Here is a 23404-nt window from a genome sequence, read left to right as displayed (position 1 = left end):
TGAGACGAAACGCACACAGTTAAGTTTGCTGATAGACTTAAAGACATACATTGTCTGAGCCGACTTACTTTAGTTACAGTGTAAATAGAACCACACATTCTTTAACCTGTACTTAGTGACAGTAAAAAAAAAAAAATCAAGGGCTGAATTATTCAGTATCCACCTCTTGTGTTTATGTCTGTCACAGTTATCAATTGTTCATCAGTCTCCGTGTCAAAACAAAATGGATTAATCTGGCTGCAAACAAGACAAATAAATGGATTGTGTTTCAGGGGCGCAAAGTTGCCAAACTGTCCAGGAGAAATTCAGGCAATGACATTTTCCATCTAATATGGGATATCTTTCTTAAGTGACCAAACGTGTGAGCCAAGAATGCACTTAGAGTAGCGCAGGTAAATGAATCCAACGGCTACGACTGAAAAAAAACACTATCAACAGCGATAGTAGCGTCTAGAAAGTTATTTTTATTGTGCAGGCTTCACTTTACCTGGCCTTTTAAATACGTGAAATATTTGTGGAAATGCTAACAAAGAAATTATTATGTAGATAATTACTGCTCTTAGTCTTACTGTCTTTAGCAGAAACATTGTGTAACATTTCTTACTTAAACTATCACAAGATCGTTCTGTAAAAAAATACCTTTTTTTGGATTTGTTGACATAATAAAAGCAAGGGAATGGCTTCCTTTTAATAGCTAACAATGAAATGAATTGTACTTTTAAATATCAAAAAGTTTAAATCATCAATGCACTCCAAGATTTTATTTAATTCATATATTTATTTGTCACCTCATATGACCTCATATGACCATCATACTACCAGTATCTCCAGACAAATGGCTTAAAACTATAAATAGTTTTAAACCAGGCTTTGCCGTGTAAAAAACGGAGTAACATTTTTGTCTGGCGCAACATTACACACACCTTTATAAATTTGCTATTTTTTTACAGTTTTTTATACTGTTTTACACATAATAAATATGCCTCTAAAAGTTTGTTTCAAGGTGAACAACCCCTTTAAGCCCACAATTAGCAGAATTCTCATTGGGTTGGGAGGCTGCATTTGATAACAACATATATAGAATGGCATTCAAGTTTAAGGGAACAGAAATGTTTATAAAGAGTGTTTTATGTAATTATTACATGCGCAATTAATTATATTACAGTATCAAGTTGGGTACTGTCCTTCAGCTAGTAGAATAGTGTATTCAACTGAATAGTAACTACAAACTTACCAAACTATATCAGAAACATTAAGGGGGTTATTTAACAAAGCGTCGAGTTTTTTATACCTCGAATGAACTCAAAACTCGACTGGTATCCAGGGGCGCTCCACCAATGAGGCGAGTTGAGACACTCGCCTCAGGTGGCAGCGCCCCCCTGGTTACCAGGGGTGGCAAAAATGCCGCTCCTGGTAACTAAGAGCCGAATTGCGCTCTCTGCACTAGCACCGTGCAGCGCCCCGACCCCCTCCTGCGCAGAAAATGTGAGCGCCGTGAGGAGGGGTTGGGGCGGCAACGGAAGGCCGCCTCAGCCGACATAAAGGCGCGGATCGGCGCTGCTGGTATCTTATCTAAGAAAAACTCGAATGGAAAAAACTTGACTCTGAGAGTTTGGAAACCCAAAAACTCAAATTAATCGTGGGAAAAAACTAAATTCGAGTTTTTTCCCACGAAAAACTCGGCTAATTCAAGTTTTTGGGTTTCCGAACACTCCAGTTTTTTCCATTCGAGATTTTTTTTTTATTTGAGTATTTGGGCAAAATACTCCCCGAAAAAACTTGAACGTCATGAAGGCTATTAACATCTTCAGATGGTTCAAGGGATGCCTGCCATTGACTCCTACATGACCTCAACAGGTTTTAGATGGTGTTTTTTTGGATTCCAGCTATTTCTGGGGTCGGGGTATAATAAATCTTTTTTTTTTAACCCGAAAATGTGAGTTTTCAAAAAAAACAACTGGTAAACTTGAATTTTCGTGAAAAACGCGAACCTTAATAAATAACCCCATAAACATTACCAATACGTATGTATTTACATTTAAACTAGAAATGTCCTTGTATTGTGAATTAAGTAGATGAGCTGAAGACATTTTTGTGGATATAGAAAAATGGTAACACAATAGGATACAGGAGGGACGAGAAGCCAGAGAAAACAGAAAAGTATCTGAAAGCAGTTTACAGAAGGAATAGAAGCACAAAGAGAATGGTGCATAGAACTTTAGATAACCTACAGCACAACTCCATTCAGCACTGTATATTTTTCATGTTTCTCTGGGGCATACGCGCAGCCACAGTTTACATTTATCAGTTTATGAAAATGTGTAATCTGAGATAAGATTTAATGCAGGTATTTGATTAAGATAATTAATATCCCTGACACTTTGGGATTAATGATTGCAAACAAGTACATGCATTACAAATGACACAGACAGAACACTCCTTGTAATGAATTTGCATTAGGCTTAAAGCAGAAATAAAACTAAATGGACATTTTCATTAGAATGGTTTATTTGAGAAATGTAGTTTTTTTTCCCCCATGCTTTGCTGTATTATTTATAGCTCGTTCCATTGTTTGAATCTTGGATTGAAAGTGCAGTAACAGCAGATTTTAGGAACACCATTTCTATATTTTATTACTTTAAATCTCCTCTGGAAAAAGTGTAGGCTATAGTAGAGAATATTTAAAAAGAAGCAGTGAGCATATAAAATTAAAAAAATTAAAGGCGATGAATACAACACATTCCAGGGAGAATCCATGACACTTCTCAGAATCTGAGCCAATAAACAGGGCTAAACTGCTGCTTTTTGGGAAAAATAAGGAAGGAGGCACTGTAGAACACAAATCTGACTATAATTTAAAAAAGGTCATAATGGTTTGACAAGCGCCATTTTTGTGTCCCTTTTTTAGAAAGATAAGGATTAAGCACATTTTATAGGTTTCAGGCACCCTTTTTCAATCACTCTTATAGTTATATTTCTTGAAGGACCAACACCTCACCTTTTTTACAATCATTTAGGTAGGTAGGTTTTTGTCATTTCATCTTTTTACCCCTCAAACAAGGAGAAGCTGAGGGCATGGCCACTGAAACTAATGATCTATTCTGCACCAGGCTAGTTGAATTGGGTTCAGAGAGGCCCCAACATTTATCCTCCATCCCATCACCTACACACAAGGTTGGGTGGTAGCACATAACTCATTCAGCTCTGCCTCCTCGCTCCTATATTTATCAATGTTATACTGAAAATACATCAGAAAATAGCACATGTCTACATGTATCTGCATATTACATAAAACCCATGTACTGCTGTCAGGCTGAATATTATAAGCGTAAAGAAGTGTTCTGCACAAATCTCCAGTGGAGAGTGGAAATCAGTAGAACTTGAAACATTAATACACAACTTGGATTCCAGCCCACTGCTACAGCTAGTTGAAAAGCAGCTACATTCAGCCCAATCAATGGGTTTTTTCTTTTTGATATCTTTTGTACTTTTTATTTAACTTTACTGAGCAGTTCTCTAGTTTACTTTTGGAACTGGTTTCAGGATTCTAGGCTCGCTGATCTTAGAAATAGTTATAAAAACGATGCCTCGCAACCAATTTGTAGTTAGCACTCCACCAAACCTCTAAGTTTGCTGATATTATTTCCACTAACAAAGGTTATTATATGACACACCTTTCCTTCAAATGTGTTAAAGATCTAAATTGCTTTGGGTTAGATCAAGTTTGAACTGGCTATTCCTGAAGGATTTCCAGCAGTTCAAATTTTATTCCATTTACTAAACACTTTCCTGACAGCAAGGACAGATTTTAACCAATAAATACATTTATTAAAGCAGAAAAATGTGCCAGTTTGTTCAGAATTTGTTTGATCAAACACTATCCTGTTCAATAGGCCAGTCAATAAGCAACACCCCTCTGAATTGTTAAATCTTTTACAAAAAATTCCAGCACGGAAAAGACAGTTAAATATGAAATAACCCATATTTTTTTTACCAAACAGTGACCATTACATTTCAGTAACAAAAATCTCATCAGTTGTAAATTGGCTCCAGTATTGTTATTCCTTTCTGCATTAATATCCACGTCATCACTCTATACCCAGAAGCTAAACCTAGCACATTATACTCTGATATTGATTATGCTGTCAAAGCCTGTCACTTCTTCTTAGCAATATCAACATATTATGCCACTTGCTCTGTCAGTCCCCTGTAAAACTAAAATTCATGTTCTCATGCTTTCCCATCTTGCCTATGGCAACTTTCTGCTTTCCTGCACATGTAACCTTTTTACCTTAACAGTTTTATGTGTAGGAATATTCTCACCCCTTCCCCACCACTCCTCAAACTGTGCCAAGCAAACGTTCATCCTTCCTGGCTGGCAGTTGTGCTAAGCTACAAGGGAGCTGCATCTGAACTCTCGCTATCCTGGTTTGCTCCTAGCATTGCCCTCCTATTACTACCTGCGAGCCTTTTTCATTATCAGTTATATCACCTGCATGCCCCAATGCTTATGATAGGCACATGGCTAATCAGCCACAGTGCTGAATTACTGAAAGAGGGGATAAGTCTGAAGGGTATGAGTGTTAATAGTGTGCTTTGAACCCTTATGCTTCAAGTTGATCTCTTCCTTCTGTTCACCTTTGAGTTACCTGGCGGCTCACTTGCTGAGGTGAGCATTTTCCACACAAATGTATTACTGCAGAGCAAGAATACTACATGGAAAAAATTCTCTGTATCAGGCTTCTAAAGGAATACACTCGAAAATAACCCTAATACATAAATAAGTTCTGCAGATCTTTTCACATTACATGCCAGGCAGAGCTAATAAATGTATCTGGTATTGCACCATTGAACACATCAATCTGATCCCTCATATTCAGAAGTATTTATTGGTTTATTAATGGGAACTTGTATGCCAGTTCAAATACCAAATTCCTGATGTTTTTAACAAGTTGAAAATAAAAGTTCACTTATTTTAATTCCACTGGTGTTTGGAGTGCTCATCCATTACTTTCTACTGATCGTGACTCACCTACAGCTAGAGTTGCCACCCAGCCGGCATTTTACCGGTTTAGCTGGTAAAACACCTGCTAAGGCCAGGGCCGGTATTACAAATTTAACGGCAATGTAGTTGCCGGTAATATGTAATAATCCTTAAAAAAAGCCCTTGGCCTGCCCCCAATTCGCGCAGAACTCACCATTTTTCCATGGCTGTGGACTTCGTTCCGCCCCTTTTGCGGCACCCCGCGTGGCCCCGCTCCTTTTTACATCACGGACCGCCCCCTTTTTTGGCCCGCCCCCCACTGGCTGGTAACCTTTTTCAGTAAAGGTGGCAACCCTACCTACAGCTACGGGCTTGGGGCGATGCACAAGGGCCACTCTGATCTGGTGAGTTCCTTCTGGTTTACTACCCTTGATAATTACTGTTTTAGGCATTTGTGAACCTAGGAGCGGGACCCGGGGTTTCTACACCCGGGTCACCACCTTTTTCGGGTGAGCTGTTCTTAAGCAACTTTTGTAATTGGCCGCTAGAGTAGCAAAAGGTGACTTTATAGCAAAGCTTATTGTATATGGCCTTTTTGTGCCCTAATTAGCGGCGTTCACTATTCGTAAATATATAATGAACTGAACCAAATTTAGCATAAACCTCATTTATAATCCAAATTCCTTAGGCCAAGCAAAATGCAGGCAATATACAGTATTTTCTAACAAAGAATGACTTCCACACCATTATTCACTTGACCTAGAGGCACATTTATCAAAGGTTAAATTTCAAATTAATATGAGTTTTTAAAAACTCCCATTAACTTGAAATTCAACCAATCTAAATGTATTAAAACAATTGATTTTGTAAAACTTGAAAGTCAGGAAGGGTGAAACAACTCCAAATTGATTCCAGGACATCTCCCATTGACTTAAACAGAAATTTGGCAGGTTTTAGGTGGCAAATAGTCAAATTCGAGTTCTTAAAGCACCAGAACATGATAAATCTCGAATTTTTCAAAAAACTCTAATCGAATTTTAACAATTCCCTAGTCGAATTTGACCATTTTGGCCATAAATAAAACCTCAAAAATTCGAATTTTCAATTCAAATTTTCAATTCAACCCTTGATATAAATCTGCCCCTTAGTGTAAATGTATAATTAAATATAGATAAGAAAACAAGGATATTCCTGTTTATGTAGTTCTGTTAGAAACTGTGCTTGCTTTGTGCTATACAGTCTTGAAAATGGTCTATATTACTCCAGACGTTTGCTCGATTAGGCTCGGAAGAAAGATTTCCTTGAAATCTTGATACATGCACGTCCACTCCAATAGAGGCATAGGAACCAACATGCTCCACACAGAGGAAGTGTATGATGAAATAATGTGCAGTTTGTAATTAAGGCTATTAATCAATTAGCCTTAATTACAAATATGGCTGCCAAATATGCTAACCCAAATAGAATGACAGTCCATTAGATGAAGAAGCCTAACAATAATGATGAGCTATCTCTGTTATCATATCAAGGAATTGACAAGTGAATTTCAATAATTACTGATTCTATGCCATAGAATGTGTTATTTTAATGTATATAAAGATCATATTCCATATTCCAATTTGATAAACAGTGCATTCGAAGTTATGGTTCCTTGAAATGCCACAACTATCTTAAACAATCATAAAGTCAGATCTGACCTGAACCTTCCTAAAAATATTTATGAGACATGTCTGTCCAGGTCAACCGCAAGCATCTTGATTTTAACAAAATCTGGGCCGTGAATATATGATACATAGGCTAATATTGCCCACTAAATAGAAAAAAGTTGGACAGTAGACCTGTGGTATTACATGAATGACAATTACCTGGATACCAAGACTGTCAGTGAGTATTAATAAGTGAGTATTAAAGTCAAGATATATGCAAGGTTAGGAGGCTTTGTTTACAGGGGTGAAAGGACAAACCTTAGTTAGATTATAGTAGTGATACTTTATGCATCCCACAGTTTAGGGATTCTCTATCCCCCTTTTAAAATTAAATACCGTTAAAACTAACTGACCAATGGCTGAAATTTGGAAACCTGGGGCAATTCAGAAAGACCAGAAGGCAGAGTGCAAAAAAATGGCAGATTGTGGAATTGTTTTGCACTTTGCACATTGTCTTCTGTTACATAAATTACCCCTAATGGGTTGCCTCTTTAAGCAGCACTATAGAAAATGCCAACCTGATGAAGTTTTATATGTCAACTGTTAAACCTGTTAAAAGGGATGAGATCTTATAAAATACATATGCTGTTAACAAAGAAGTTCAGGGCCCGGAACTAGGGGTAGGCAAAAGAGACACTTGTCTAGGGCGCAAATTTAAGAGGGCACCAGGCATGTACCTCTTCTGCCTGGCTGCCCCTAGTCTCTAGCCTGCCAGGAGAGGATTTTCTCCCCCACACCGTTTTGCACCCATACCGGCACAGGATCACCTCTCCCACTCCTCCGCCATGTCACTACCCCTCGCACTCCTCCCAGAGCGACACTAACCCTCTCACGCCTCCCGGGATGTCGCGACCTCTTACACGTCTCCTGGCGCGGCACTCCTCCATCCCCCGCCCACCAAATGTGTCTCTGCGGAAGTGTGCGGGGGGCGGGGTGATGAGAGGGAATTGCCTTGGGAGCGCCAGTGAGTTGGCCCGGCCCTGAATAAGTTAAAGGAAAACTATACCCCCCAAACAATGTAGGTCTCTATTAAAAGATACTGAGTAAAACAGCTCATGTGTAAAACCCTGCTTCATGTAAATGAACCATTATAATAACAATATACTTTTTTAGTAGTATGTGCCATTGGGTAATCATAAATAGAAAATTGCCATTTTAAAAAATAAGGGCCGCCCCCTGAGATCGTAAGATTCACTGTGCACACATACAAACCACATGCAAGGTCACATGAGCCAATTAACAGACAGAGTTCTGCCTTTTGCTTCCTCACTTCTTCCTGTTACAGTTAGTGTTGTAGTATTTCTGGTCAGGTGATCTCTGAGGCAGCACAGATAGAGTCACGAAATGGTGGTTCAAGGCAAGAGATGTAAAAGGGCAATATTTATGTAAATATATATTCCAGTTTGGTAAGATTCTTTAATATGTCATTCAATTTGATATAAACTATCTGTTGCTTAAGTATTCATTTTGGGGGTATAGTTTTCCTTTAAGATATATATTGCAGACTTCACGGATTTCAATGTCACAACCACAGTAAACAATGTTCCAGGGGCCTGCCCCTCTTTTGTGTACTGATAAAGGAGATGCCGACCCCCTGAAACATTGTTTCTGTAGCTAATGTGGAGAGCTATTATAGTACCTTTCTAATAGTATCATTCTGACTAGGTGGGTTGAGGCACACGTTTCTAATCAAAAAGGGAGAAATGTTACTTATTATTAGTAATTCCAAACTCTCGAAACTTCTCAAGAACTTGCCATAAAATATCTGGTTTGGTGATCTTGCATGGACTTGAAAACTTCACCATAAACAAAGTTATATTCACTGTCCTTTCCTTCAAAACCCTATGGTGTACATGCAAATATTGGGCAATGTAAATGAAAAAAAAAGACCATTAGATCTAGGAATGAGATGTTAAAGGGATACTGTCATGGGAAAATATGTTTTTTTCAAAATGAATCAGTTAATAGTGCAGCTCCAGCATAATTCTGCACTGAAATCCATTTTTCAAATGAGCAAACAGATTTTGTTATAGTCAATTTTGAAATCTGACATGGGGCTAGACATATTGTTAATTTCCCAGCTGCCTCCAGTCATGTGACTTGTGCTCTGATAAACTTCAATCACTCTTTACTGCTGTACTGCAATTTGGAGTGATATCACCCCCTCCCTCCCCCCCCAGCAGCCAAATAACAGAACAATGGGAAGGCAAAAGATAGCAGCTCCCTAACACAAGATAAAAGCTCCCTGGAAGATCTAAGAACAACACTTAATAGTAAAAGCCAAGTCCCACTGAGACACATTCAGTCACATTAAGTAGACGAAATAACAGCCTGCCAGAAAGTAATTCCACCCTAAAGTGCAGGCACAAGTCACATGACTGGGGCAGCTGGTAAACTGACAAAATGTCTAGCTCCTTGTCAGATTTCAAAATTCAATATAAAAAAATCAGTTTGCTCTTTTGAGAAATGGATTTCGGTGCAAAATTTTGCTGGAGCAGCACTATTAACTGATGTGTTTTGGAAAAAACATGTTTTTCCATGACAGTATCCCTTTAAGTTAAGGTTTGAGGATGGTGATGTACAGTCTGTGTCATGCTTAATACTTCTTTGTAGATATGTATTAAAGAAAAAGTGTTCATCATAGAGAAAAATGGCAAATAACCATTTACATCCCACAAATTAATCATAATTAAGCTTCAGATGACATCGCAGTACCCCAAACTTTGACTTATGCATATGCAGTTATAGTAGTACCTACTATTTCACCCATCCTTAGATTGCCCAATACCAGCAGCAGAGTCCAGCAATGACCACTATAAAGATGTATTAACGTAGAACGTACTCCTCTGTTGACTAAACAAATTTTATGTGTTTATACAGTATTGTTTTTCATGATCATGGAGTGTCTACTGTAACCAATGTAAATTAAATAAGATTGGTGGCAAGCTCAGTATAAGTGGCTCTTTAAATCATGCTCCAAAGTGTGCCCCAATAATGATGGGACTTCTTATTTGAAAATGATGGCCTCTATAGCGGCTGTAAAATTCTAACATGAATACTTCAACACACTGGGAATTTATTCTAAGAACAGGTCAATCACAGGTCAGGTAGAAGAATTTGTCATCGCTGCCAGATATGATATACATTACTCACATCTGCCAGCCAGTATATGGCAGTTAGTAATAGCAGGGTGCATTATTCCCTCTAGACCTAATTATTAACTTAAGAAATGCTTTAACATAAACAAGCCAAACATATCAAACACTGCTAAACCCACTAAAAGTGATGGTATAACACTTCCATTTAAATCAAATGTAATGATATATTCTCATTCTAAAACGCAAAACTAAATAAATAAGTTAGAAACATTTGCAGTTCAAACAATTTGTAGGCGCAGGTTGAGATATGCAGCGCAAGCTAAACAGGGGAGCATTTGCAATTCAAAGTATAATTCATGATAATGAAAATGTAAAGTGGTAGTTCTGTTTTATTCAGCATGGCAGGTTAGGAATTCCCGAGAAGGAACAGCTAAGCAATGAGTAAATTAGTAATTCAATTTAACTCTGATACTGTATGTGCAAGCAGGGCACCAAGAGTTCTTATTGTCTTACCAGCTGCTGACCAGGATATTGATCAACTAATTAGACATCTTCATTTAATTGCTGGCTGTCCCATCTACACGTAATCAGGGATGTTCATTAAAACCTAGTCTTCATCTGCTAAAAGTATCCATGTCATCCCTCTAATGAATATTTTGTTAAAGCCTTGGCAAATACTTGAGGGCGGATTTATTAAGGTTCAAATGGTAAATTCGAATTTTCGAGTTGGATTTTTATTCAAAACTCACAAACTTGAGTTGGTAAAAATCCAAACTTGAATGCGAGATTTATCATATCAACCCTGGGAACAACTCAAATTCGATAGTACGCCACCTAAAACCTGCCAAGTTCACGTAGAAGTCAATGGCAAAGGTTGAACCATTTGAAATGTTAATAGCCTTCGGAAGGCCTGGACTGGGAGTCAAAATAGGCCCTGCCATTCCAAGTACACAGAGGCCCAAACAGCCCCCTACCAGCCCAAATAGCCCCCTACCAGCCCACTATATGGTAACTTTCTATGGAACCACACAGCAGCCCCTCTGGCATTTGCCAGAACCCACAGATTGCCAGTCCGGGCCTGAGCCTTCCTGACATTTGAGTTTTTTCTGAGGATTTGAATTCTGTTCGAATTTTTGGGTCAGTAACATTTGTTCGATTTCTTAAAAAAGATACCATTCGAGTTTTGAGGTCATTGGAGGTAAAAAAAATATCTATCACTCAACCTTTTATATATATATATATATGCCCCTTAAAGGAACACCATCAACAAAAGAAAAAAATGTGGCTTGGGCTCATAAAATCAGCTCTAGCTGACGATTGTAGTAGCCCGCACCTTTGGTTAGGGAAAACATTTTTACTCAACAGGTGACCTTTAAGATATCCTCTTCTTGGCCAACCCCTTCTCCTCTGTTGGGCATGTTCTGTGCAAATCTTCTGGTTACAACAAGCATGCAAGGTAAACAAGAATACAAGAGATGGAGCAAACAAGAGCAGCAATGATGCATAACAGCAACATCAGCCTTTATAACTATCCCACAGTTAATATGATGATACATTCACTCTTAACAGTTGTGTGTCACTATTTCTCTGCTACTTCAAGTTATTATGAGTGCAGGTATGGGAACTGTTATGCATAATGCTCAGGCCAGGGTTTTTCCAGATAAGGAATATTTTCATAATTTGGATCTTCATACATTAAGTCTGCTAAAAAAAATACTTTAAACATTAAATAAAACAAATATGCTTGTTTTGCCTCCAATAAGGATACATTATATGTAGTTGGGATCAAGTACAAGGTACTGTTTTATTATTACAGAGAAAATGGAAATCATTTTTAAAAATGTGAATTATTTGATCAAAATGGAGTTTATGGGAGAAGGCCTTCCCATAATTTGGAGCTTTCTGGACAAAGGGTTTCTGGATAATGGATCCCATATCAATAATAATTTATTACCTTAATTTTGATGTAGTATCCAGATGAAATGATATGATGTTAATAAAGATTTTCTTCCAAAAATGTTAAAAAAGAATAATATAAGAAAACGTAATTTTAATTTTAATTTTAAGCAACTTAATACCCTTTAACAGTTTTATATAATGTCATATTTTTAGATATTTATCAATTTCACATATTTGAACAATCTCCACCATTTTCTAACTGAAGACCTGTAGTAGATTAAACCTACCGGGGTCCATTCAAGCCAATGGGCAGTGTGGGAAATATTTTTTAGGGCTCCACTTATTCGAGAATTCTCTTTGTAATAATTTTTATTTGCTTTTCAACACACACACACACATTTATTTATTTAACGGAAATAATAACAACAGCTTGATACATAGCAAATGCCTATAGGAAAAAAAAAGGGGGAAGGGAGGAGAAGGTGCAGCCCGTATCCAATCGAGTTGTGAGGGGAAAAGGTATAACAAGAACAAAGTGATTCGTTAAAGGGGAACTCCTCACAAACATAAATTAAGCTTTTTATAAAGTAAACATAATTTCAATCAACTTTTCAATATACATCAATTTAAAAAAAGCAGACTATTCATGATTTTTTTTTTTTAACTTTAAAATATTTTATTTGATTTTCATATTAAACAAATGAAATCAGGATGACAGCAAATGTTATGCAGATGAAGAAAATATGTTGCATTCGATACAATGGCATGATGCTATCAAAACTGTATACCATTCAAGAATTCATGATTTTTAATGGTTTATAACAGTTCCCTAAGCCTAGCCCCCAGCTCTGTCTGACTACTTTGCTGAGCTGGCTGACTACTGTTACTTTGTATCAACAGCCAGCTGTCCTCAGCCTGCATCCTCCAAACCCCACAATTCCCTGCACACGTGATTTCAATAAGGAAAGGAACATCACAGTGCAATGCATTGTGGGTTATGTAGTTCCTGCATGCTGTCTGTAAGCTGTGGAGAAGTTTTTATAATAACATCAGTGTTTAGTTCCTCCTTCCCTGCCAGGATTTCAAATGATGCAGAAAGAGAAAAACTGTTAAACAGCTGGATTTCAGTATAGAAAATGGCATTTATTCATACTTTGTATTGAAGAAACAGGTAACTGTGATGGATATATTAAGGGTTTCTGTGTTATCTCTTTATCAAATTATGGTTTGGAAGCCAGAGTTCCCCTTTAACAAATCACAGAGTCATAGCAGTAAAAATATATGTGATGCGTTTAATCTGATGATTCTGGAGAGGTCCATTTATTATAAGTAACAAAAGTGTTTTATTGGCTGGCGGCTGTGGGGAGGCCCAGCTGTCTAAGAGTTTTAAAGCAAACCAAAAGGGACGGGTTAAGGTAGTGAAGTTCTTGGCGCTGACCGTTCCATGAGGTGCAGCTTTTTTTGTGCCTAAATTGGGCTCAACGATTCTCAAGAACCGTGAAGTTGCTTTTCCAGTGCAGTTAGGGGAACCAAGTGCAACGTGAACATTTTCTTCAAAGACGCCTTCACTATTGAATAAAGCGACAAATGATGACAATTCAAGAGCAAAAAACCAAAAGCTTAATCTTCCCTTATGCTTTAGGCAAAAACTAGAAGCAATTGTGGTGGCATTGTGTTTGTCTAGCCCAGGGATCCCCAACCTTTAGAACCCATGAGCAACATTCAGAAGTAAAAGGAGTTGGGGGGCAATACTAGCATGAAAGATGTTCCTGGGGTGCCAAATAAGGGTTATGGTTGGCCATTTGGTAGCCCCTATGTGGATTGTCAACCTACATTGAGGCTCTGTTTGGCAGTACATCTGGTTTTTATACAACTAAAACTTGTCTCCAAGCCTGGAATTCAAAAATAAGCACCTGCTTTGAGGCCCACTGGGAGCAACATCCAAGGGGTTTGAGAGCAACATGTTGCTCACGAGCTACTGGTTGGGGATCACTGGTTTAGCCAATCCACTAACATTATTTGAGGAGGAAATTTTGACTACCAAAAGATTAAATGTAAAATGAAGTGTGACCCATGTACCTGGTGTAGGTGTCACACCTCAGAAACACTTCACTTAGCTACTGATGCCCTCATAGCACAATCAATGGTGTGAACTAGTGTACGGGTTAGTTTATCCTTTAGAACCATCCTAGCACTAGCCTCTTTCAATTGTTTCCCTGGCACCAAGTAACTTCTTACAGAAATGCAGCTGTTTAAATACTGGTTTGAAGGAATTGTGATTTTAAAACAGCATCTTTAATAATAAATGTCCCCTATGGGGTGATAGCAGCACAAAAAAAGAATCTCTAAAACATGTTAAATCACCATAGTAATAATTCAATAACAAGCACTGTTTTATAATAAGCCTTATATTTCCAGTCCCCTTTGGCAGAGACCTAGCCTTGTTAGATAACCCTATACAAAGAAAATATGATTTGTCTGAAGTTATATTTGCTCCCTGTTACTACAACTTAAGCAACTTAATTCGTTACTTGACAAATTCACTTTCTTCCTTATTAGACACTAGGTGGCTAGCTATTCTTTCCCCAAGGCAATGTATGCAAAAATTATTGTAATCCTTTCTCACTCCAAACTTTGCTTGATGTTTATTGTGCTTTGGGAAATAAACAAACAAACCACAAATGAAAAAAATGTTAATGGCAATATGAAATCTAAGATCATAGACTTAAGGAATGCAAAACTTTATTTAAAAAATAATAAGGTTGAGTTTCAGTCTATGAAGCCCCCATTATGCTTGATCGTAACTGAACATCCACAGAGGCAATAAGAAAAACAAAGGAAAGCAAAACTTTATATATATTGCCACAAATAACTTATCATTTCAAAGTTTGAAATTATTTTTAGCACATGAAAAGCTACAGGAACTTATCTTGCTATACCCAACCAAACTAAACCCTTACTTAGGGGGTTATTGATCAAAATCCGAATTTATCTCATTGTTTTCTGAAATACACTCCAACCAAATCCGCACGGGTTATTTCCCTTTATTTATCAATACATTTTCCTGAAAAATTCTAGTTCCACAAAAAAATTGTGGAAAATTCAGATCGTATGAATTTTTCGAATTTTGCCAGATTTACGGATTCTGACTTTTTCCATCCTCTTGGTATAATAATTCACAAAAAAATCAAGTTTTTTTTTTAACAACCATTTTTTATTTTATAGTAAAAAACATCAAATTTTTTGAGTTTTTGGTGTTCAGACTTTAATAAATAACCCCTAAAACTAGCCTTTAACTTTTTAAGTTTTAATATATCTAGATAGCATTATAATGTCCCAGATGGGGATTTAAAGAATTCCTGACTATCCAAATAAGAGAAAGATACCTATTCCAAATGTACCAAAAATTTTTATTGTTGCCATAAATTAAAATGCTAGTAAATAGATATTTCTTACTGTTATTTACATTTTTTATGATTTAACCAATTCCTTTTTTTTTCTATAGCAGCCCCATTTTCGGTTCGCTTGTTGGCCTGGTTCATCTTTCTATTTTCCTTGTCTGCGTTGCTAATTGATAAAATCATTATGTTGCAACAGGACGCTGTGGCTGGTACATTTGTTTGACAGTTTTTGATTTTTTTTTTTTTTAAAAAAAAAAAATTTCTGCAAGTGTGAGATTCTAAAAGTCACCTAGTGGTTTTTACAGTGCAGCCATATGCTAGATAAAGATATTTAAGCTGTCAGGATAAACTGCTTCTGTTTTCATTTTGCATTTATTTCACTGCCAGACTCAAGGCATAAATTTTTCATCACCTGCAATGCTATGAATAAAAGATTAAAACAAGAACTGAGAAGAAATTCTAACACATGCAGTGTATGCAGGACATTGTGCAGACACAGTATGCATAACTAGATGTTTAATTTTCTCTCTCTCTCTTTTTTTTTTTTTACGTCAAGGATATTATTATCTAGGTTAATACATCACCGAGCCAATTTTCAGCTCCACGGAGCTCATTGTTGAACTGCTATAGCCCAATTATCAGTTTAACAGAGGGTACCTATACAGTATCAATGTAAGTAGCAATTGATATAAAATGTATGAGACAAAATATCTATGTCAAAATTGCTTTCTCATTGTCGTGTAATGTAAAATTAATGGAATCATATATTATATTCTTACATTGAGCAATTTTCTATTGTTATAGTCCAAAAAATCTAAAGGCAAACAGATGCCTGTATTTACACACACACAGTTCTTTAAAGCATGGTATTATGAATGAGGAACCATGACACAATTCTTGGAGTATAAAAATAAATTCATTACCAGACGCAAAGAACTACTTGTGTGTGAAAAGATTATTCAAACAGGTTTATATTGTTACAGGTATGAGCTCTATTATCTGGATGCTTAGGGCTATTGGTTGGTGAGGGGTTCCATCCACTTAACCTACTTTTATTATCATTAAAAGGATTCACACAGACATTGAAATAACCTGGAACTCTTGGACAGGGCTGGAACTAGGGGTAGGCTGAAGAGCTACGCGCGTAAGGTGCAAAGGTTGGGGGTGGGTGCCAGGCATGTACCCCTAATATGGATCCATGGCCCGTCACTGACAAGAGAGGTGACACAAGAGAGGTTGTGATCCCACAAGTCAAAGCATGCGGAATGCTCTTGGATATGTTATAAAAGGGAGTTTCTCCTACTCATCTGGTGGGATGGCATTTAGTAATATAGAATAGAGGTTCAAAAACCACATCCTTTGTGGTTAAACATTTTGTTAGTTCCTAATAGCCCATGAGATAGTAATAAAAACAATACAAATAAAGTAAAAAAACTGACAAAACAGTCCCCCAGAACCACTGTGACAGAATAAAGCCAAACCCCACAATTTGCAAAGAAAAGTACAGGCTATGTAGGCACTGTTTAACTGGGGAAATCCCTACACATTGAATTAAAATATCAGCTGCGTGTTTAACCCTAGTTCACGTACATGTAAGTCTTTGTTCACCAGATTTATCTTTGAAACTTCTGACCCTTTGTTTCAAAGATGTCTGGTGAACATGACAGTTTGGTCAGTACATGTTTGTCAAACCGGGTGTTGAGTTGCCATTAGTCTTATATATTACTGCCATGAGAAACAAGCACTGTATCACCTATTAATAGTAGGCCAAGCACACAGCGTTTAAATGTATTGTACTGGGCAAAGGATTAGTATTGTGTCAGGTTAGTAAATGGGACCATTACTGATGGAAGGAGAAAGAGTGGAATGTGCAAGGGTAATGGGAGCACAGAATTTTGGAATGGGAGAGGAGGGGAGACTGTGGGAATTTTATATGCAGCAAGAAGATTAAGGAGAGAATACCACACGAGGACAGGGTAAGGATGTGAGATTGACACACAGGAAGGGGAAATTTAAATAATAGGAAAAAGGGGAAGGGAATATAAATGGGATATGAGTAGGGAGATGAGGGTAAAGATGGAAGAAAAGATATTGACAAGTAAGGAGGGGAGATACAAGCAGATGAGAGATAAATGCTAATATACAGATATATAGATGCCAATAAATGCCAATATAGATATATTGCAATAGAAAAAGAAGGAATTGGAGAATAATTTAATTGGTAGAAATTGAGAAGTTGAGTGCCCCTCCTTCATGAACAGGGAAAAAAACATTTTATTTTTAATTTATTTGTAGATGCATAGATGCAAACCATGTATGGTGGATGCTACAATTTGTCAACAAAGCACTTTGGTCAATTCATTTGGGTTCTTTCCCTATTTCTTCACAAGGGCTTTCTGCTGATTGTGTCCTCCATGCCCACCCGATCTATTAAAGGGGACCTGTCACCCAAAAAAATTATTCCAAATAATCTTTTATCACATTAGTCAAGGAAAATAAAATGTAATTACACAGTATACATTATTTGAATTTTGTTTCCATCAGTCTGGGAACTCATAATTACAGCAAGCAGGCAGGAGCCATTTTGTGGACACTGTTTTTAAGGAAAGCCTTGCATCATCTCAGAATCTTGTTTGTGCACCAGAATGGGGGACTCGATGTCCATCCCCATGCCCTGGCTACACAATTAAATGGTAAAGAGAACGGGGGAAAATGTGGAGAGCAGTGACATCAAGAAAGTGTTGAATGGAAAGTGAAAGTAATTGTCTGCCCCGCCTCTATGCCCTTGGCATAGAGGAGGGGCAGACAATATTTGATTGTCAGTTGAGATTTTTAAATGAGCTATGAACAGCTATGAATGCTTTAATACAAAATAGAAATTGGATTTCATGTTTAATTTGAAAAGGACTTTTATTGTACAGATTTTTGTGTCTGGGTGACAGGTCCACTTTAATAATATTAATGTGACTGTTTGCACATGTGGAATGTGAGACTGGAACTAAGATTAATTTGAAATTAGTTACTTATATAAGTATGAGACCTGATATCCAAAATGCTCGGGACCTGGGGTTTTCTGGATAGTGGATCTTTCTGTAATTTGGATCTCCATACATTAAGTCTACTAAAAAAAAACTATTATACATTAATTAAATCCAGTAGGATTGATTGCCTGCAGTCAGGATTAATTATATTTTGGTTAAAATCAAGTACAAGGTACGGGTTAAAATAATAGAGAAAAGGCAAATCATTTTAATTATTTGATTAAAATTGAGTCTATGGGACATGGTCTTCAGACCTTTCTAGATAACGGGTCCCGGAAAATGAATACTATACCTGTATATCCAGCTACAGTAAGGGGCCGATTTATCAAAGGTCGAGGTGAATTTTCAAAAGAAAAAAATTTGAATTTCAAGCTATTTTTTGTGTACTTCGACTAGGGAATAGTCCAAATTCGATTCGAATTTGAAAAAAATTCAAAGCTTCGAATATCGAAATTTATCATGTACGGTCTCTTTAAAAATTCGACTTCGACCATTTGCCATCTAAACCTGCCGAATTGCTGTTTTAGCCTATGGGGGACCTCCTAGAACCTATTTGGAGTCAATTGGTGGACTTTGAAAAATCAAAGGTTTTTTTGGGAATGCAAATTCAATTCATATAATTCGTACAATTCTAATTCGGCCGAATACGGACCTATTCGATTGAAAACGGACATATGCGACCAAAAAAACTTCGACTTAATTTCGGTTGGTCTTTTTGAATTTCAACGTTTTTTCAATTCAAAATTTGACCCTTGATAAATATGCCCCTAAGTGACTCATATAATCCAACACGAAGAATTTATACTCTGTGTTTTGTTTCTCCTCTGTGCCATTGCCATAAATCTCTTAAGGACCAATAATTAAAGTTTTTTATATTTTATTCTCACTTACTGTAATGGGTCCCGTTTGGCCCTGAAGGGTATTTGACATTGATTCCATGGTGCTTTGATGAGCTTTTCGTGCGTAGAACAATTTCAAAAGTATGAAAATAAGAGAAACCATAAAAACAAATGCAGCAAAGTAACGTTAGAAAGAAATCATAAGCTGAGCAGTTACCTCTCCATATGTCATCCTGACAGCCCACTCATAACAATGAGAAATCCTCCAGTTATGCCAGAGGGTATATTTAACACTCACGGGGTTAAAGAAACTATCAGTGATGCTAGCTCTTGGAGAATGCTGAAAAAGAATCTAAAACTGGGAACTTAATGAATAAAATATGCTATTAAAACCAACTTCTCTCTGTACTAGCCTCTGTTTTTTTTTGCTATAGACCCTGTTTTATTTTAATGGCCTAAAGTGTATGATGAAGGCTTAAGTTCAGAGCTCAGAAATATCTGATGGTTACATGTATACTTGAATGCCAAAACTCAAAGATGTTCTTTCTTTCATAATCCACTATAATATGGTTACAAGTGCATTGAAATTCATCTTGTTAGAATGGTAGTAATATATCCCACCAGGACTACTGTTCCTAGTAGCAATTTAAAATAATTATTGTGAGACTTGATGCTAGACATCAGGTTTGTAACAGAATTACAATGAGGGAAGTGTATTAGAGACAAAACATTGCTGGAAGAAAACTTCATAATGGTGCAATTTGAAACCAAGCCTCAATTTTACAGTAATATATTCTCTTTATGGTGGCACAAAGCAGTAAATGCACTTAGCAAATTGAAATCTATTATTTGCCACACTTTACAGATTGTGGTGCAAAAATAGACGGACTACTCAAAAAAAAGTGTTACATTTTAAATCCTATTTCTTACATAATCCGTTTTTACTGTGTGCCAAATGGTATAAGGATTGCCTATTTCTAGTGAAAAATACAGATATTGCTATGCTAGTGATTGATAGAGGTGAAAAATATATTCAAGTACCCAAGATGCTAGTGGGACGTGTTTAATGCTAATAGCAACAGCTTCAGTTTTCTAAAAGTGAACTGAAATCGATATGAACCCCCTTTTCTACAGATTCAAATGCAAGTGAGGCCACTGAACCACCATCTTCCCCCCACAGCTTACAGGCCTTCTACATATCAACCATTAAGGCATCATATTTGTGGGTCTTTCCCATTGCAAAAAAGATAGAGCCAAAGACCCATTATGGTAGAGACACTAGGGGGCACATTTACTTAGCTCGAGTGAAGGATTAGAATAAAAAATACCATGATTTTCGAAGTATTTTTTTGACTACTTCGACCATTGAATTGGCTACTTCAACCTTCGACTACGAATCGAACGATTCGAACTAAAAATCGTTCGACTATTCGACCATTCGATAGTCGAAGTACTGTCTCTTTAAAAAAAACTTCGACCACCTACTTCTCCACCTTAAACCTACCGAGCACCTATGTTAGCCTATGGAGAAGGTCCCCATAGGCTTTCTAGGCAATTTGGGATCGAAGGAAAATCGTTTGATCGATGGATTAAAATCCTTCAAATCGTTCGATCCAAAGGATTTTAATCCATCGATTGAACGATTTTCCTTCAATCCCAAATTGCCTAGAAAGCCTATGGTTCGATCGAACGATTATTCCTTTCATCATTCGATCGAACGGATTGCTCTAAATCCTTCGACTTCGATATTCGAAGTCGAACGATTTAACTTCGAGGGTCGAATTTCGAGGGTTAATTAACCCTCGATATTCGACCAATAGTAAATGTACCCCGTCATCTAATTTACAAGTGCAGTGTTGCAAAGTACAAATAAGTACACCATGCTGCCTTGCGTTTAAGCCACAATGCAGCATTTTACTCTATAATTCCATGGGGCTTGAGCTTTGTCAGTAATGTAAACACTTGCACTTAAATGTCAGGATTTTTCAAAACATTTGCAGATGTTTCACAATGAATCATGGGATGATTGATGCAAGCCACGGTAGGAAACCCTAAAGCTTCTGTCACCTGAGAGGTGGTCATAACTCTAGGTTTCCCCAGCGTTAATAGGCACAATTGCGCATGATTTAATTTTGCAGACATGCAAGAAGAGGCTTTGGGGTAAGTATCTTTAAAGGGATTCTGTCAAAGAAAAACATGCTTTTTTCAAAGCACATCAGTTAATAGAACTGTTCCATCAGAATGCTGCACTGAAATACGTTTTTGAAAAGAGCAAACAGATTTAATTCTTAAATCTGACATACGGCTAGGCATGTTGTCAGTTTCCCAGGTGCCCCCAGTCATGTGACTTATGCTCTGATAAACATCAGTGACTCTTTATTGCTGCACTACATCCGTTTCCCCCCAGCAGCCCATCAGCAGAACAATGGAAATGCAACAAGATAACAGCTCCTTGATACATGCGAGAGTAAAACTCAGTAGTAAAAGTCCCACTGTGACTCCTTCAATTACATTGAGTAGGAGAAACAATGGCTTATCTGAAAGTAGTTCCAAAGTAAAGTGCTGACTCTTTCTGAAGGTATATGACCAGGCAAAATGATTTGAGATGGCTGCCTACACACATATTACAACTAAAAGTAAAATATCTTTGTTTCAGGAATAGAATTTTATATGGTTTTATATATTTATATAAAGTGAATTATGTGCTGTTTAAACAATACAGTTTAGAAATAAAAACTACACCATAAAAATCAAGGCAGAATTCCTTTAATGAATGGTGGTGATTAGCATAAATTTTTTTACCCTATGCGCCCCCACCTAGACTCCATGCTCAATGCCCTGGAAGAGATTAGCCCAGCAAAGGCATAGGGTTCAAAACAAAACAAAATCTGGAATGTTTTTAAAAGGATGCTGGCACATTTGTTCACCCAACTTATAATGTGACGTGCCATTTTAATTGTAACTATAACCATAAATAAATCAATGAATACCGGGGGATGTTGCTGCAATATAAAAAGACAAGTTCTAATCCTTTAGGTGGCTTCTGTATGTACGTGATTTACACAGTTTCCATCACAAGCGATGATGCTCATTCTGGCAGCTGCCATTATGGTCGACTTTCAGTTTAAAATAAAATGCAGATTCCCGCACATAGTTTCCTGATTAAACAAATTAACTGTGATGTTGACTGCAAATGCGCACACACCAGTATGCGAGAAATGAACAGATACAATGGGCAAGCCTGTGTTTAATTTTAATTAAATTTCATTCTGCAGCTCAATTAATCCACATCTCCAAATGTCAGCAAGACTTAGGCAAATGGAATGACATCTGCTGCACTGTACACTAAGAAAACGGATTGTATATTGAAAGTTTACAAGTGCCTCTATAAATATTGGCTCTCAGTATAATATAATAACGCAAAATGATTAACATATACATGAAACCTTCATGAAGATACAATTTAATAAACCTTAAAGGGGAACCAACAGCCCTGTGGTGCTCATTTTGATAAAACGGAGTAAATTTGCACCTATGCAGGAACCCATGGTGACAAATCAAGAATAATTGTTTTTTAAAAAAAACTCTCTCCCTTATAATTTCCAAGTGCAGAAAACAAACTTTTATAAATCATTATGCTCCTGTTAAGCGGTTAATGCAATTCTTAATTTCCCGAGGCTTAATTATTTGGTTGTTTGTTAGAGCTCACTGCTGCCACAGAGCTCTAACACCCCACAGCACATAATGGAGTTTGACTGCTCAAAATCAGTCAACTCTTTGTGCCAAAATGACTTATTGATGTTAAATATTCCAATTCAATAAAGCACTCCCTGTTAGGAACATGTTACAAGTGACAGTCAGGAATATGTTAACAGTCTAACTTCTGGGAATTCATCAAGATTCCTTAGACCAAGTGTTAATGTATCTACGTTTGATCAACCTAATTCAGACAGTGTGATGGAAATAAATCTGATTAGTTGCTAGGGAAACTGCACTGTCACAGTGGCAATGCACACATGGAGCACGTCTAATAAATACTCAGTGCCATTACGGAGGCTTTGAACATCTTTAACTGCTTTGTCCAGCTGATCAGAACATTGTGTAGCTGCACGGTAGTCTTTAGCATTTGGAGATGCCATCTTCTGGAGTGGCAGAGGTTTCTCTTGAAAGCAGGGTGCACTGTTATTAACACACTGAACCACACATACATCATTTTTGGCATGCAGTTGTTTTTGCACTTGGGTGACTGATCCCTGCAAGATGAGCAAAGGTCAGGTTTGACTCTCAGTACCAATTTTTCTTCAGCCAACCACTTACTTACAGTTTGTAGTGTGCATTCAATTCTCAGGCTCATGCCACAGCATGCAGTAACAGTTTGTGAAGGGAAGGAAGCACACCAGCACATATAAGGCAAATGCTTTTAAATCATTTATGGT

General features: G+C 37.2%; 1 protein-coding gene across 1 annotated transcript in view; it reads right to left on the bottom strand.

Moving 5' to 3' along the window:
- Positions 1-23404, bottom strand: part of kiaa0825.L (KIAA0825 L homeolog) — a 194797-nt gene that overhangs the window by 28477 nt on the left and 142916 nt on the right. The window lies entirely within an intron of this gene.

Source organism: Xenopus laevis, chromosome 1L (assembly GCF_017654675.1).
Source record: "Xenopus laevis strain J_2021 chromosome 1L, Xenopus_laevis_v10.1, whole genome shotgun sequence".
NCBI classification, from domain to species: domain Eukaryota; kingdom Metazoa; phylum Chordata; class Amphibia; order Anura; family Pipidae; genus Xenopus; species Xenopus laevis.
The sequence above is the reverse complement of the archived record's forward strand: the minus strand, read 5'-3'. Positions and strand labels throughout refer to the sequence as shown.